Here is a 16,819-nt window from a genome sequence, read left to right as displayed (position 1 = left end):
AAAACTTGAGACATCGAACGCAAGCGCCAACGGCAGACGTCGGGCATACCGTCAGTTGCGTCGTTCTCTCCGACGCAGCCGAACGTGTGTGTAACATCATAATTGAGAAATACTTTAATCAACCCTCGGGATTCATCCAGTGATAAACACTGAGGCCGCACGTTTCAGCTTCGCTGGTTAGCCATCTTCACGGAGTGGAAGGGCCGACAATTTTTTACAGCGAAGCTGTTAAGGGCTAGGTTCCAGGGGAACGCGTCCGTAGACCGACCGGTATGTACAACTTTTTCGGCTCCATGTGCGTCGTCGTTTGACTCCATGTGCGCGGCGGATTCCCGCCAGTTGTGCCTCAGCACAGGTGTCAAAACGGATGATGGATGGTCCATTGTTATACCCCTCGCCACCACCGCCGATTCGCAAGTGTCGCGATACTCGGTGGCGGCAAGTCCCACAAATCGTTGTGCCCCTTTGTCTCGTAACGTAGAGACCGCGCTAGTGCTGTTATCAGCAGTTGCCCTCTGGACTCGCTATGAGACGGACGCTCGTTTAACCACATCTTCCAGGATTCTGACGTCAGGATTCAGACGATGCCGTGCAGTGTGCCGCGACTATGAACGCTGTGGCTCATACGCTAGTCTATGACGATGGGGCGGACTTGGCACAGCAAACGCACTACTTGGTTATCGCGCCGGGCGAAACAAGACGCCGGTGTCCTTGCTCTTTGCTGAACATGCCGAAGATGCTCAATATAATCAATAAGGATAATATATAATTTCACTATAGCACTATTCACTATAGCAGACCCACCACAGTCAGAGCTTCGCTGGCTTCAACCTTCACAGTAGTGGAAGGGCTCTGAATTTTTGTTCAAGGAAAAACGGAATTTACAAAACATGAGCGCATATGGCTACAAAGGCTGAAGCATGATGCGGTGAAAGACAAGTGTGAAGCAGGTAGAAATCCGGCAATTCTGCAGACACGCTTTAGAAACTAATGAAAGCTAATCATGTCAGCACTGCTACACGCAGTTTCTTACTTTAGAGAGAGCTGGCTGACATAGATTGAAAAAAAGTTACCTCGAATACTTTTCTACTACTGTAGGCTATCACAGCATGCACATAAGGCCTGCGGACAACAATAGGAGACGACACGGATGCATATATATTGGGACAAGCTTCTACCATTCGTCACTTTCGCCTACAACACGGCCGTTCAGCGTACCACCGGCTACTCGCCATTTTACATGTTTACGGACGGTCGCCTACTTACCTTCTTGACGTTTCTTTCTTCAATTCCCCTGTCAACCCATCTGCATCGTCTAGCGAAGAATTCGTTTCACGACTCACCCAGTGCCGCCAGCTTGGTCGCGTAAACACAGCAGCCAGACAACAAGAGAGGAAGATCATTTAGGACATCTTCCATCGCGTTGTGTCTTTCCGACCTGGTGAGGAAGTACTTCTATTGACGCCCCTTTGCACGCCTGGTTTGTGCGACAAGTTCCAGCCGAGATTCATCGGGCCCTACATAGTACTGGAGCAGACATCGCCCGTCAATTATCGCGTGACTCCTGTTGTCGCCGCAAAAGACCGCCGTTGTCGCAGCACCGAGGTCGTTCATGTCTCCCGCATGAAACCCTTCACGCGGCGTTCTTCGTCACCTTGACCTGCGGCCAGGATGGCCGCTTCCACGTGGGGGGGGGGGGGGGGGGGGGGAATTAGTGTGGGCGTTTATTACGCACGTCTTCTTCATCTGTATATTATCATCATCATTCTACGTTGCTCGATCCTCATCTTCAGTTATGTGTGCTCATCATCATCGGGTGTGTGCCTTTGCTGGTTCGCTCCCGACTACTCGGGCCGAATAAACGTCGTGCCAACAGAGACGTCATAATTATATATATATATATATATATATATATATATAAAGTACAACGCACGCGTAATGCGGAGGTTGCGGGTTCAGCTCCGGCCGGCGACAAGTTACCTGTTTGTCCACTTTCATTGCCCTTTTCTTCATTATTTTCTACATTCCAATTTCAACCACACTTCATTTCCCCGATGCTTTCCTAGGCTTCATTGTCTGTTGGCTTTATGTGGTTATGATTATATATATATATATATATATATTATTGCTTTCTTTGCATGAGCTGCTGTGGCTGCACCTGCAGTAACACTGGTACTGATTTTCTTGGATATTTGATCTGAGATGTCAAGGCTAATAAATGTCACTGTAGAAAATCTCAAAATGTTCAAAAAAGGTTTATTCTTTTTTTTGCCGAGCTTATCTGATGAGAACGCTACAGCAAGACAATGTGTGCGCAAGGGGGTAGTAAAGCGCACAACACTTGTTGACATGCCCCATGCATTTGTTTTTATAGTTAAATAATACAACGCTTCTCTAAATAAAGGAATAGAGACAGAACAGTGGCAGCCGTTCGTAAGAAACCTCGCGAGAAGACTTTACGTGGCGAATAACATAATATATAGGCGACGCACAAAAAAGCAGCCGCAGGGGCTTTACGTGCCAAATTGAGAAGTTTGACGTGCCAAAACAGCTATATAATTATTAGGCACGTACGCCGTAGCGGGTCACTCCGTATCAATTTCGACCACTTGGGATTCTTTACTCTGCACCTAAATTCAAGTTCACAAGTGTTTTTGCATTTCGCCGACTTCGAAAAGCAGCCATCGGGGCCGGGGTACAAGCCATGACCTCGAGCCCAGCAGCGCAACACCATAGCCACTAAGCTGCCGTAGAGTGTACCTAGGGTTTGTATGTTTGTTAGGTCTAGATCATAAATTGCTCGGGACATCATCAGAGGAACGAGAACCACAAGGACAACAAAAAAGACGAGGAGGCTGTATCTACAGAATGAGCACCGACTAAGCTTATTTATTTGAATTTATTTACGGATACCACCATCTGTTTAGCGGAAATGCGCTAATTGCTCTATCAAGCTATGTATGTTCCTCAATTCTTCATTACTGAAATAAGCTTCGGCCTCTCATCCTGCGCCGTCATTGCATAAAATGCAAGAAATCCCATTTGACTGGTCACAAAGCGCTGAAAAAGGTCTAATTGCTGTGGAGGTGAACATTGTTGACCTTTAAAGTCTTGCTTCTTCTTTATTTTAACTGTTTACCGTATGAATGTCGTGTTGTGTGGTCTGAAAACCGAAATTCATGCTCTTCGTAGATATATATCTTACGTCATACCAAATACATGTGGTTCCGCCTTTCCTGTGTCAAACTTTCATGGCTAATGCTTCTGCACCATGACGTATTGAGTTCTACGCGAACGCCTGTCATATGTCTGCTTGTTTCTTGTTTGCGCATGTTGGCTTGCGACAGGAAATTCCCGATGAACATTTGTTTTAGTGCCACAGCCAACGTGACAGAATCCCGCAGTTGCGCACCTGACGAAGCCAGACAGAAAAGTGGAATACACGGGCAATCAACCCAGAGCAAAGTGTGTTGGCTGCATAAAATCTCTCCTCTGCCGCCACTAACCGGTGAGTCGTGTTTTCTTTGAGCGAACCTTCGTATAATATTGCACTTATGCCTTCTTTGAACTTTATAGATTAGACGCAAATGCGGCAAAAAAGGCGGCTTTACTATTGAACAAGTGAATCACGTTCCAAGTTTGTATAATGATGTGAATGAAAAAGAGGCAGAAGAAGGAAAAAAAGTACAAGTTATGTATATTTTTCTATGAACGTTATAGCACTCTTATATGAAGATTATATCATTGCATTATTAGTGATGCTTTTTATCAAAAAGAATGCAAGATAAACTGAAACATAAATTGACCGGAATGTGAACATTTCAAGCAAAGGATTTTCTTCCGCTTTTAGCTTTTCCCTGCAATGGCGGGCATGTCCCCAAGGTAGTCAGTTTTCAAGGCCCACAAGTATTTACAGACGAAAATGCCCCGGCGCTTGTGGAGAATCACAATGAAGAGGTTCCATAAAGAGTTGAGTGCATCATCATTTCCGACGTTGAATCTCCACAGTTCTGATAGGGTGTCTTCGGTCACTAGTCTTCGCCATACACCTAACAATTTATTAACAGGACGGAATAAGCTTGCAGATTTGTAGTCGAACATAAAGGACAGGCTAGGCGTTATTTGTAACCCTCATAAAAACATTGACTGCATCATTTTTCACTATTTTTCTGTTGCTTCGATTATTAGACTAGAGTCCAATATTCTTGCAACCATCTGGCATGGTTGCTGTGCTTTTACAATAGTCGAGTTTCGAGGTTATGGAAAATCATTGGATGGTTCCTTCATGGCAGCTGAAGGGATATTTCGTTGCATGCTGACATGGGCAATAATCATTGAATGCATAGAGCTTAAGGACGGGGGACTATTTTCACTAGACACTCTTACGCTAGAATTGTTCGCAAGTGAAAATGTGACCGATACTGAGGCTGCACATATTATTAGCTATAGTGGCTGGCCGTTGGTGAAGACTACTTGCGAATTAGCAGCTTCGTGAATAGGGCCCATGCCTTATTCTTGCGCGCAGTAGTAACCTTGGGGCTCTATTTAACCGATGGTCACTTTCATGCTCCTGTGAGACAGACCCACCCGCCACGATGGCTCTGTGCATGGTTATGGCGTCCTGCTGCTGAGAACGAGGTTGCGGGTTCGAATCCCGGCAGCAGTAGTCACATTTAGATGTCCTTAGATTTGGGTGCACGTGAGAGAACACCGCATTTTCAAAATTATTCCAGCGCACTCCACTATAGCACACCGTCTCACAGAACCCCAATGTTGCTTTGGAAGAACGTTGCAAAATTTTTCTCAAGTAAACGAAGCAAACAAACTCCAATACAAGACGACTAGTAGAAAGGTACCTTAGCGCTTAAATATAACAGAGAGTTCGGAAGAAGCGACCGGCCTATAATGAGACTATGTCGTATTTTTCGCTAAGGCACAAAATAGACAAAGCATGGCAAGTGTTCAAATACAAAGTTTGAGAAATCAGTCCTAACACATCTGGGAAGCTGAGATCAGTTTACTAAAGGCAATACATGTTTACAGCTGTTAGCAAAATGATGATGATGCTTTAACGTGCTTCTATTATTACATGGTTACTTTTATTCACCGTATTTATAACCTTACCGCGCGACTACACATTGATAACATAAGTGCCCATTTTCGACATTACGGGGTCACTGAGACGTGCAAAGCCGATGTCGTGTGTCAGTGAATGCATATTGAGCACACGCGAAATCTAACAGACCACTCATTTTAAAACAGCGCAAAAAAAAGAACAACACGGACAAGGGAGAACACTGGACGAGCGCTGACTGCCAACAACGTCTTTATTGAAGCCTGCGCAAATATATGCTTTTCACAACGGGCAGAAAGAGAGAAAAAAAGAAGAAGAAAGGGGAGGCGAGTCATCGTCTCTCAACTCTTGCTGCGCATGCGTCAAACACATAAACCTATACAAATGTAACAATGCTCATAGTGGACACAACCCTAACTGATTTATCGCAAAGAGCTATAGAAGGGGCACTTACACAAGTGACTCCTAATTGACACATTGAAAAAGCCTCAAAGATTTCCCCCGCCATCTGTTCGCTGTACCTTCTCAACACACGTGTGTCATTTAGGGGCGCTAAATTGCAAAATGATTCCAAACTGTTTTGGTTCCAAACTCCTGACGTCAAATTTACGTAACCACCGACGCAAGCATCGGGCGGTGACCCGCAGCGTTGCTTGAACAACCCATTCAAACACTCTCCTCGTTTATAGGAGGCCACCTTTGTTCGCTTTCAAAACCAATAACATTGTCAACCCTCAGTGGTTTTTCTTATCTAATTGGCTGAGAAGAGGCGAGGAGCACGCTCTAGCGGACAGGTTTTCGATGGGGCCGAGCCAGCACAGTGAAAATAGATAACCGCATGAAGAGGGTGGTGCCGGCTTCTCCGATTGGTCCGCTTCGCTTTGCTTAGCTTGCGGTGGCTAGTCGAAAATTGCGGCGGCGTGCAACGGAAGGATAAGAATGCCACTAAAACGGATCCTCAGCAAGGAAGAGTTGGCAGAGCGATGACGTATGCATGCCGAAAGGACTCGATAACGTTTTACTGCCACGCAAAAAGGTTTATCAAGCGCAAATGCTCACTGGCAGGTGCGAGTAGCGAGGGCCTGAGTGATCGGCGGGCAGCTATCTTCAATTACTTTCGGAACGGGGCAGTCTGTGGCTATTCAGAAAATGTTTCAGTTTTGTTCGGCATATTAATGCATTTTTTTCGCGTACACGTCACTTTGACATGGTGAGTTTTCACGGTTTTGTGAGGTCGCGTGACAAACAGGCAAAGTGGGCGTAGCCAGAAAACATTGGACCAATAGCACAGGGCTAATGGTGAAAAGGCGTCGAATCAGCAATGCTTATTTTTCTTTTGTCCGGTTTAATCATGCATAATCAGTGTGTACACGTTATATCAGATGGGGAGCTATCGCAGTTTTCGTCACGTCGCGTGACAGACAGGCGAAGTTGGGAGCGGCCCGAAAATGTTTTGACCAATCGTGGAGGCTGATTGCAGAAATTGTAATCAAAACAGTTTGGAATCATTTTACGTTATAGCGCCCTAGGTGGGGTGAACTTTGCACAACGAACAGCCAGAATACTACCAGTCTTAATCTCGGCCTAGGGGCCCTTAGAAATGCTGTCGTTCGCTCTTGCCCCCACTTGATGTCCAGCAGCTTCACCAATTAAGTCCAGCGGCTTAAGGCAAGTGGCTATCCAGTACGACTGCTGTAATCCTTGACGGAAATTTTATTATTCCAAGAGGTTCGTTCCCCCAAGAAACCACGCGAAGTGGTTGAGCACTTAACAAAGACTGTTGAGATCCCGTATATACATGGTGTGTCCCGTCGCATCAAGAAAGCCGCAGGCCCGGCTGGTGTAAAGGTATTGTTTACCGCACCTAACAAGTGGGGAAGGTTGTGGAAGAAAGTCAACGAGAGACGGAGAACACCTGGACTGTGCAATAAGCAACATGTCGCCAAGCCTGTAGTTTGCAATACCAATGTAGTGTATTCCATTCCCACCTCTTGTGGATGCACTTAAATAGGGCAAACGGGACGTTATCTTAATGAACATTTGCGTGAGCAGGCGTACTGTGTCAAGAATAAGACTGGTAGTAATCTGGCTGTTCATTTTGGAAAGTGTGGCTGTTCACCCCTCCTAGATGATACACGTGTATTGAGGAGGTACAGCGATCAGATGGCCAGGGCAGTCTTTGAGGCCTTTTCAATGTGTCAGCTAGGAGCCACTTGTGTAAGTGCCCCTTCTATCGCTCTTTGCGACAAGGAATTTATGTTCCTTAGAAGTTAATCAGGTTGGCCTGTGTCCATTATGTATATCGTTGCATTTCTATAGTTTTATGTTTTTGACGGATGCGCAGGAAGAGTAGACAGATGATGACTCGCCTTCTCTTTCTTCTTTTTTTTCTCTCTTTCAGCTCGTTGCGAATAGCATATATTTGCGCAGGCTTCAATAAAGATGTTGTTGGCAGTCAGCGCTTGTCCCGTGTTCTCCCTTGTCCGTCTTTTTTTTTTGGGGGGGGGGGGCCTCGGAGGGGGCGCTGTTTTAAAATAAATTATCCGTATCAACTAACTCGCACCCAAACCCTTCTGAGTTAACAGACCACACCGGCTGCAGATGTGTGGTAACAGAAAGAAATAACCTACTCTAGTGTTCTGTGCAACCTATAATGCGAGTGCTGCTGCCACCTGAATAAGTAACCCGAGCCTGCTTAAAAAAACGAAAAAAAAACACCTTTTACGTTATAAATGTACGGAAGAGCCAGTGCCAGCCAATCCTAGGGATGTATAACGTAAAGCTATTCCGACCTCATTTCATTTCGATCTCCTGACGTCAAATTTACGTAACCGCCGACGCAAGCATCGTGCGGTGACCCACAGTGTTGTTTGAACAGCCTAATGAAACGTTCTCCTTCTATATAGGAGCTCTATTTTCTTTACTTTCAAAGCGAATATCAGTGCCCACCTTGACAGGTTTTCTTTTCTAATTGGGTGATAAGAGGTGAGGAACATGCCAAAGTGGACAGAGCTTTGGTAGGGTTGAGCTAGCGCAGTGAAAGTAAATAACCGGATGAGGTAGAGTTGTGTCGGCGTCTGCGACGGGTACGCTTCCTCTTCCTTAGCATGCGATGGCTGGTCCCAAATTGCCACGGCCATCAGCGGGGACGCTTAAACGGTTCCTCAGCGAAGAAGGCTCGGCAGACTGACGTCGTGTACATGCCGATAGGGCGTGACAACGCCTACTGCAGCTCGAATATTTTTATTATACGCAAATAAATTCATTGCACCAGGCAGTTCCGAGTAGCCAGTGCCAGAGTGATCGCCGGGCAGCTATTTTTGGGAATGGACCAGTTTCCGTGCACTTCGAAAGAAAAATCTGGGGCCAGATTCACAATGCTTTTTTTTTCGTATGTTCTCTTTGCCAATGGCTGGTCACCTTCGCTAATAATATGTCTGGCATCCGGATTGGCTAAAATTATTTCTTACGAACGATTCTAGCGTAAGACGTATTTGTGAATTCGGGCCCTGTTTTGTTTGGCATAATAATGCATATTTAGTGCTACAAGCCACTTTGACGTTATGAGTTCTCGTGGTGCGCGCAGCCCGAAAAAATTCTAACCAATAGCGCAGGGGTAACTGTGAAATAGGCGTAGTACCTAAAAACGTTCTCAAAGCGAATTCTTCTATTACTGACTGATTCTACAGTGAGCGCCGAAACCGCAATGGAGAAAAGCCAACTTACACAATGAAACTATCTGCGCATCTTCGCACACAATATAACAGCGTCGCACGACATACATATCGTAGAACACTACAATTTACATTCGCAGTTATACCGATAAGAACAATGGGAACTACAACGCCACGCTACCCAGACGAACTGTATATATCTGCATTGCATTACGCGCGTCACGCAATGCATTCCCGGCCGTTACCATGGGTAGGCCGCGGGTGCAGTGCACGGCAGAAGGGGCTGCCGTACGCGAACGTAAGCGTGAGCGCGATCGTGCCCGTAAGGCCGATCCCGTGTATCCGCAACGGTAGAGCCTCTAAGCGTCTGCCACAGCGATCACAAACAATACTGTGCAAGTGTAGAGTCGTCCGTGAAAGTGTGAGTGTGTGCGTGTACTCAACGGCTACATGATCTAAAATAAAGGCTATGCAACTTAACGAAATGTGTCTTCATTCAACTTCAACGTTCAAAAAATACAATCCTAAACAAGCAATCAAAACACATATGCATCGCATCGGGTAGCTCAGCATTTCTTGGCTTCATTGCATGGTCGTTGGCTTTAGACTTTTCAGCCAGTGCTTTTCAGATTCAGTTTGCGCTAGAGAAAGCTTCGCGTTCGACCATCTTTCTTTGAGAAAGGGGCTTTGATTTTTTTTACTAATTCATCCATTTTCAGTGTGCATACATTATATCAGATGGGAAGTTTTCATATTTTTGATGACGTCGCCTGGCAGACAGTCGAAGTAGACGTGGCCCGAAAGTTTTTTACCAATCGTGCAGGGCTAATCGCAGAAATTGAATAGGAACAGACTGGAATAGCCCTAATTTCTGCCGCTTCTGATGCTTTACATTGTAAGGTACTGACGGGTTGCCGCGGAGCGCCCGATAAGAGCACCAGCTCAGCAGGCTTTCAGAACGGACTAGCGCGTGCCGTGCTTGCGCCGCTAGCACGCGCCGCCCAACTTTATTCCCCTCGTCATTCGCAGCCGACCCCAAAGCGCCGGCCAAGAGCGCCGACCTTAGCGTCCCCGCATAGTAGCGTCGGTGGGCGCTACAGGGTACCCCGCCCAGACATGACGGCGAAATGCACTTGTCGGCGAGGCAGAGATGAGGCTGTTTTAGTGTAAGTAGATGGATGGGTGTGCCAGCGACATACGCGGCGAGCTCATTGGGAGGCGTCTCGACGTAGGCCGGTTTGAGGCGGTCTAACGAAACTTCTTCGCGACCATTCGCATGGGGACTTGCACTGGCGGGCGCGATGCTGAACAGTGCGATGGTACCAGCAGATAGGCGAGCGTCGATGACTGCTTGATCGGGGACTGGTTGGGGAAGAGGGACGGCGGCTGGGGCATGAGGTGGAGTAGCGATGGTCATGGGAGGACGTCCGAAGGGCATCGATGGAAACGGCGAGCTGGTCGATCCGGGACTCTAAGCGGGTCATGATTGAGGACTGTGGCGCTGAAGAGAGGGCGGCGACTGAAGGAGAAGTCGCGTCGTGTACTCAATCAACGAGCTGGGCGAGGCGGTCGAGGGTCAAGTCCTCTGTAGCGGCCAAGACAAGGCGGGCGGACTGCGGCAAGAGCTGCAGGAAGAGCTCCCTCAACGGCGCACCGTTCGAGTCGACGTTGCTTGTGCCGAGGAGCTGTCGCATGCTGTTGAGCAGCTGAGAAGGGCAGCAATCTCCAAGGTCCTCGGAGGTGAGCAGGTGCGGGAGGTGCGCGCTCTCAGACGCCGTGGTGCGTTCTAAAATAGTCTGCTTCAGTTGCTGTTACGGGGCATCACTCAAAGGTGCAGCGATAACGTCCGCCTCTTCTTGAGCCACGTCAGGAGACAGGTTGCTAAGTAAGTGGCGAAACCGCGATGTCTCCGAGGTGTGTGGTGAAGATCGAAGATGGCTTCGACCTGGGCGAACCAAACCTGCGGGTTCTTGCGCCAGAACGTGGGCAGGCGGAGCTGTAGAGTTGCGACGTCCCGTGGGCGCCAGGTAGCGTCAGGCGCAAGGTTACCTGAGGGCGGGAGGTTGCTGGGGTCCGTCATCTCTTAGGCCACAGCAACCAATGTAAGGTACCGACGGGTCGCCGCGGAGCGCCGGACAAGAGGACCAGCTCAGCAGGCTTTCAGAACGGACTAGCGCGTGCCGTGCTTGCGCCGCTAGCACGCGCCGCCCAACTTTGTTCTCCTCGTCATTCGCAGCCAGCCTCAAAGCGCCGGCCGCGAGCACCGACCTTAGCGTCCCCGCATAGCAACGTCTGTGGGCGCTACATCATCTGATTGACGAAGGTAGCCAGCCAATGGCAAAGAGGACCTTGCAAAGTCCCTGTAGGTTTCGAAGAGTGTGCAGCAGTTATGTGGGCTTGTATTGAAAAAAAGTTGTTACCCTAATTGTGTTCGTAAGAGCCGACGCACTCCAATCGTGATGTCGGACATCATATTATCGAAGGCCGCTGGCCAATGACAAACAGCACTTACGAATGAATAGCATCGCGAATTCGGCCCCTCTGTCCGTAATCACGAAGAATTTCTTAAGCTGGGACTGTTCATCACATTAGACATACTTTTACTTAAGGCGGCCAATGACAAGCAGCATTTACGAACGAGCAGCTTTGTGAGATCAGTCCCTGAAAAGCACGTTTACATGTTGTGCCTCGTGGAGAATTCGTTGTTGACAACTTTTTTAACAATGCTGCCAATCTCACACAAGATGGTAGAAGGGAGGGCGCATACATGAGTAGAATGAAAAAGAGGCATAAGGCACGTATTGTAAAAAATTAGAGGCCTGCGCGGCACACCCAGCACACTCACAGCGCAAGCTGGAGGAGCGGGTCCATGGGAGCTTCATTTTCGGCAGCATGCACTAGGACGTCTTAGCGGCGAAGTCTCTGCGTCGTTTTGACGGAAACGATCTGAACTCTCCGCCCGGCGTCGATGGCGAGCTACGGCTTGTGCTGCTTTATGCACAGCGGTCTTCTGAGCCCAGCGTTGCCTGGCTGCAGCCGCGCGTGTAGGACTACGATTCGCTTCTTCAGCAGCATTTTGTACCTTCCGAGGAAGCGCCATAAAGTTTACCGAAGAGTAAGCACAGGCACGGCCTCCGGACGCAAGTGCACACCGTGTGCGCTTGAATCCAGCAGCCGTGACACAGGTATCGAGACTACGCGGCGCACATGTCCCATCCCTTGACCCGTGGTACGATGCGATGCTGTTGATGATGATGATGATGATGATGATGATTTAAGGGTATCCCCTTTGATGCGGGGCGGTGACAAATAGTCACCTAGCCTGCTTGAGTAAACCAGGTCCAGCTACACGCAACTGCTCCATACAACTTCTATATGTCGGGACACCTGCCGGAATACAACGCGACAGCAATGCAAAGTTTGCACGTATCGATGCTACGCGGCGCGCATGTCACCTCGCGGGACATGCGCGTGACATGCGTTCTTCAGCACGAAGGCATAGATGACGATTCCGTGGAGCTGCTGAGGGAGATATATAGAGACAACCAAGTACAAGTTGTATGCGAAGGTCGAAAAGGTAATAAAATGGTGGGAATTCATCAAGGATTGAAGCAAGGATGTCCTCTGTCACCATTGTTTGTTCACGCTTTACGTTAAGGGTACAGAAAGACGACTGGAAAACAGCGAATTTGGTTTTGATTTATCCTACATGCGTAGTGGACAAATGGTGCAACAGAAGGTCCCTGGACTGATTTACGCAGACGACATTGTGCTACTAGCGGACAATAAAAAAGATTTACAGATAGTAGCGAATATTTGTGGCAATGCCGCGACGAATCTAGGCCTTAAGTTTAGCACAGAGAAATCAGGAATTATGATCTTTACTGAAGAGACAAGTAACTTTGTGGTGTTAATTCAACAGCAAGTAATACCCATAGTGAAGCAATATAAGTACCTCGGCGTACACATAAACGAAGGAAAAAATTACTCAAGCAAACACCAAGATAATCCGAAAATAAAGGGGAAGCGGAATGCAACAATAATGAAACACAGAGCACTGTGGGGCCACAATAAGTATGAGGTGGTGCGTGGAATCTGGAAAGGAGTAAGGGTGCCAGGGCTAACATTTGCAAATGCCATTCTATGCTTAAAATCGGATATCTTGTCGGGTTGGGAAGTTAACCAAAGATCAGTAGGCCGGTTGGATTTGGGAGCCCGCGGTAATACCACAAATGAGGCAGTGCAGGGTGACACGGGTTGGGCCTCTTTTGAAGTCAGAGAAGCACAGAGCAAAAGTAGTTTTGAAGAAAGGCTCGGGAACATGGGTGAAAATAAATGGGTGGCTAAAGTGCACAAGTATCCGTACATGAAAAGCGTGGACAAAGAATGGAGGAAGAGGTCAAGGAAGTTGGCAACCAAGTACAGGATAATAGAAACTTTAAATAGACAACCAGGACTCCTCAGAAAGAAAGTGAGAGAAATACAGACCGTGAATTGTATGCAAAGAATGGAAACAAAAAGGACTATAGAGATTTACAAGAATGCGAAGAAATTAGAAGAAAAAATCTGTGCGATAACACAAAGGGCAGTGCATTGCTATTTGAGGCTCGATCCAGTTGCCTAAAGACCAAAACATACCGGAGCAAATATTCGGAACTAGATGAGGCATGTGTATGCTGCAGTAAAGATCCAGAGACCAGTCAGCACATCCTAATGGAATGCGACGGGATTCACCCAGCGAGAACCGTGGGTAACGTGCAACTCCCAGAAGCACTTGGGTTTAAAGTGGAAGGAAACATCAACAGATCAGCCGTAGAGATAAGCAAGAGACGATTGGAATACTGGTGGAAAAAAAGCAGGGAAAAGATGGATACGACCTGATCTCTTAAAATCATAGGTAGCGGTACAGGGTAAATTTTTGAAAATAAAGAAAAAGAATAATGAGAAGTATACAAAAATGCACATGTGTAGTATACTCGAATAAATCAAGCAAGCTAGGTGACTATTTGTCGCCACCCCGTTTCAAAGGGGATGCGAATAAATCATCATCAAATCATCATCGTGACAAGTGGCACGTTTCGATGCTGATGATGATTTATTGGCATACCTTTTGAAACAGGGCGCTGAGAAACAGTCATCTAGCCTGCTTGATTTAATCAGGTATGCCATACCGGTTTTTCATTCTAGCAGTTTTATCCATCTATTTAGTTTTCTTTTTCTTTCTGAAGACAATCCAACCATTTCTTGGCTAATCCCCCATAGTGGGTAGGAGCTTGGCGATAGCTGCGACGGACACCGGAGGTGGCGGCGGCGGACAACATCACCAAGCAAAACGGTTATTGAATGAGTCCATAACATCTCACGCTGTAAAAAAAATCACGCAGGAGCTCCTCTGGAAGTTGTCTAAGAATGCGTAAGCATTGTGCCACATGCTCATCTCTGAGAAGCGTGGTGTAATTATCAATGTTATGAAACTTGATCTGATATAAACGATATAGCGACAAGAACTGCTGCGGACGGCGGCGCGAGGTGAATTGATGACGCAAGCAAAATACTGCAGGTGGCGCCGCCAGGTGCGCCGATGATGTTCTGATCATTATAAGCCTTTATCCCTCTCTAGCGCCTTATCCATCCACGTCGCACCATTATCAACCGGGATCAAACGTGCTCCTGCGGCGGCCGCGTATGGCGCTGCCGCGCAGGCCCTATCTTGACAGCGATCTGCGATGGGGACAGAGTGCGCCGAGTGCGGATAGCTTCGCATGCGCTGTGTTCTCGCCGCTTAGTTCGCGTTGAAGCGAGAGGCAGCACGAAGGCCAATTCGTTCGCTGCGGCGGTGCCTATCTCGAAAGCGATCGCCTTACGTGATAGACGGACGGACGGACGGGTTTCCTCGTTGGCTAGCGTTGTTTTACGAGAGCACTGCCTTAACCAAAAACATCTCATGGTTGTAGGCTAAACAGATATTTTGGAAACATATTTTTGTACGAACGCTAGCTTTAATTAGCATTGAGCGCAGAGAGAGAAATGGTGAGGAAGGCCGGGAGGTTAGCCAGGTGTTAGAATCCGGTTTGCTACCCTGCTCTGGTGTAGGGAAATAGGGGTTCAAGAAAGGACAGATAGAGAGAGAGTGAGCTGATGTAATGATAGGGATTAGAGAAATCTTTTTTTTTTTTTTGACTGATGCTACTTTACTAGTCACAGTAAAGATACAGGGAACGAGATGTCAATTGAAACGTTACTGTTACGTGATAAAAGCAAAACCCGGTCCGCAACGTCGTCTGCGTCGGAGACGTTTAGTTTGCACATTTTATTTTATTCGCGTATTTTGATGGGCTTACTGCTGAAAACAAACAACCCTAAGTAGTTGCCGGTGTTTCCACGGATCCCTTGCTTCGCTTACAGCCGCGAACACCAGTGGGAGCACACCACTGAAAAAGGCTGAAAGCTGCAGCTATGCGTGTAGCTAGCTTTCGTGCGAGCAGTTTCGTTTTGCCTCGCGGTTACCAAGATGGCGGATGGTGCTTGCCGGAAGTCGATAGATGGTGCTTGACTTTTTGAATATCTCATAAACCGTTCAGTACAGCAACTCTGTTTGACCGTTCCCTCAGTATGCCCTATATCAGAATAAATTCAACCTCTAACAAGCCGGAAACGTCTGGAATGCATCCTGGCGTTTTCAGGTTCGTCGGCATTTGTAATAGTTACTTAAATCAGGCTGTGAGATGCACATCCTGGACTACATCATGCTTAGAAACCGCCTAGAGAGCTTGCACGTCGGACTCCGATGTAATTGCATGCAACAGGTGTTCTAGGCCCGAATTGACACAAACTTTTTACGCTAGAATTTTTTGTGAGAAAATATTTTATCCAATCCGGATGCCAGACACATCATCAGCCAATGCGGCCAGTTAATTACAAAGCGAACATACGAAAGAAGAGCTTTGTGAATCTGGCCCCTGATGTGCTGTTTTCGCTTCGTCTTTCAATTTAAGATGTTGGTACACATAAATTTAGAGCACACAGCTGGTTAGTATCAATTTAGTGGCTAAAGCCAACACCACCGTAATGAGCTGTGTTACTGGTCTAGCGCCGTGTAGGCGACCGCAGTCACGTATTTTTAGCCAACGAAGAGATTCGAAACGAAGGCTGACAAGCACGTGCGATCATATGGCCGGACACCAGCGAGAGCGACGCCACGCTACGGCCGGCGCTAGATCAGCGAGCAGTGATCGCGACACTATGTACGAAATATGACGTAGCATGCCAAATTTCTTTGGACTCTGTCCACTTTTAACGCATTTAAAAACAATTCAATACAGTGTTATAACAATTATGCATCAACTCAACTGTGACAATATACAGAACGTGAATACATCAAACACAGTATCAAAAGTAAACAAAACAAACCTAAATCAAAATAAAGAAAGGTTGCGCCATTACTGAATCGCAAGTGCGAATTACATATACAGATAACATTATAGAGTTCGAGAATGTAAAAAATACGATGAAAAATGAGTGAACAGCTATGCGCGTATTACTTCGTCGACCAGCACTAGAAAGTTTTGTAAAGTTGAAGTGCTGGTGACTGAAGGGTCCAGTTGGTACAACTCTCCGATTGCACGAATAAAGATTAAATAAGAGCATTTAATACAGTTTGAGTGTTGCCTGTGTTATTTTATTTGATTATGCGCATTGCAAAGGGTAAGATCTGTGCTCAATGAAAATCACGCTGACGTGCGTATCTCTCGTGTTTATTACGGTTCTCTTGTTTTCCATGCTCAGATCGCATTCTTAACGCACGTTATGTGCTCTTGTTTTCGGACAAAAATTTCGGAGGTAAACGCCAAAGGAAGGTACGGAAAACGAAGGAACATGTGATTCAACAGCATGTTACGTGGCGAAGCAGCGACCGCTCGGGGATAGAGCAGGCTAGAGCGCGTGGTTGGTGTGCGGCTGTGAATACGTGGTGTAGCAATGCGTACCGACATCGTAACAAATCTTTGATTTTTCCTACTTGGCAAAACCTGCTTCATTGAACATTGCTGAGATAACTGAACTTTTCAGTGAA

At 47.0% G+C, this 16,819-nt stretch overlaps 1 protein-coding gene across 1 annotated transcript in view; it reads left to right on the top strand.

Annotated features, from left to right (window-relative positions):
• The first annotated feature begins 3,452 nt into the window (after positions 1-3,452).
• Positions 3,453-16,819, top strand: part of LOC119443259 (uncharacterized) — a 120,257-nt gene continuing 106,890 nt past the window's right edge. Inside the window, exon 1 of the mRNA XM_049660463.1 lies at positions 3,453-3,508. The gene's annotated coding sequence lies outside the window, so the exon portion shown is untranslated. The remainder of the gene's footprint in view (positions 3,509-16,819) is intronic.

The sequence above is a fragment of the Dermacentor silvarum genome, chromosome 1 (assembly GCF_013339745.2).
Source record: "Dermacentor silvarum isolate Dsil-2018 chromosome 1, BIME_Dsil_1.4, whole genome shotgun sequence".
NCBI classification, from domain to species: Eukaryota; Metazoa; Arthropoda; class Arachnida; order Ixodida; family Ixodidae; genus Dermacentor; species Dermacentor silvarum.
This window is presented reverse-complemented; position numbering and strand designations above follow the sequence as displayed.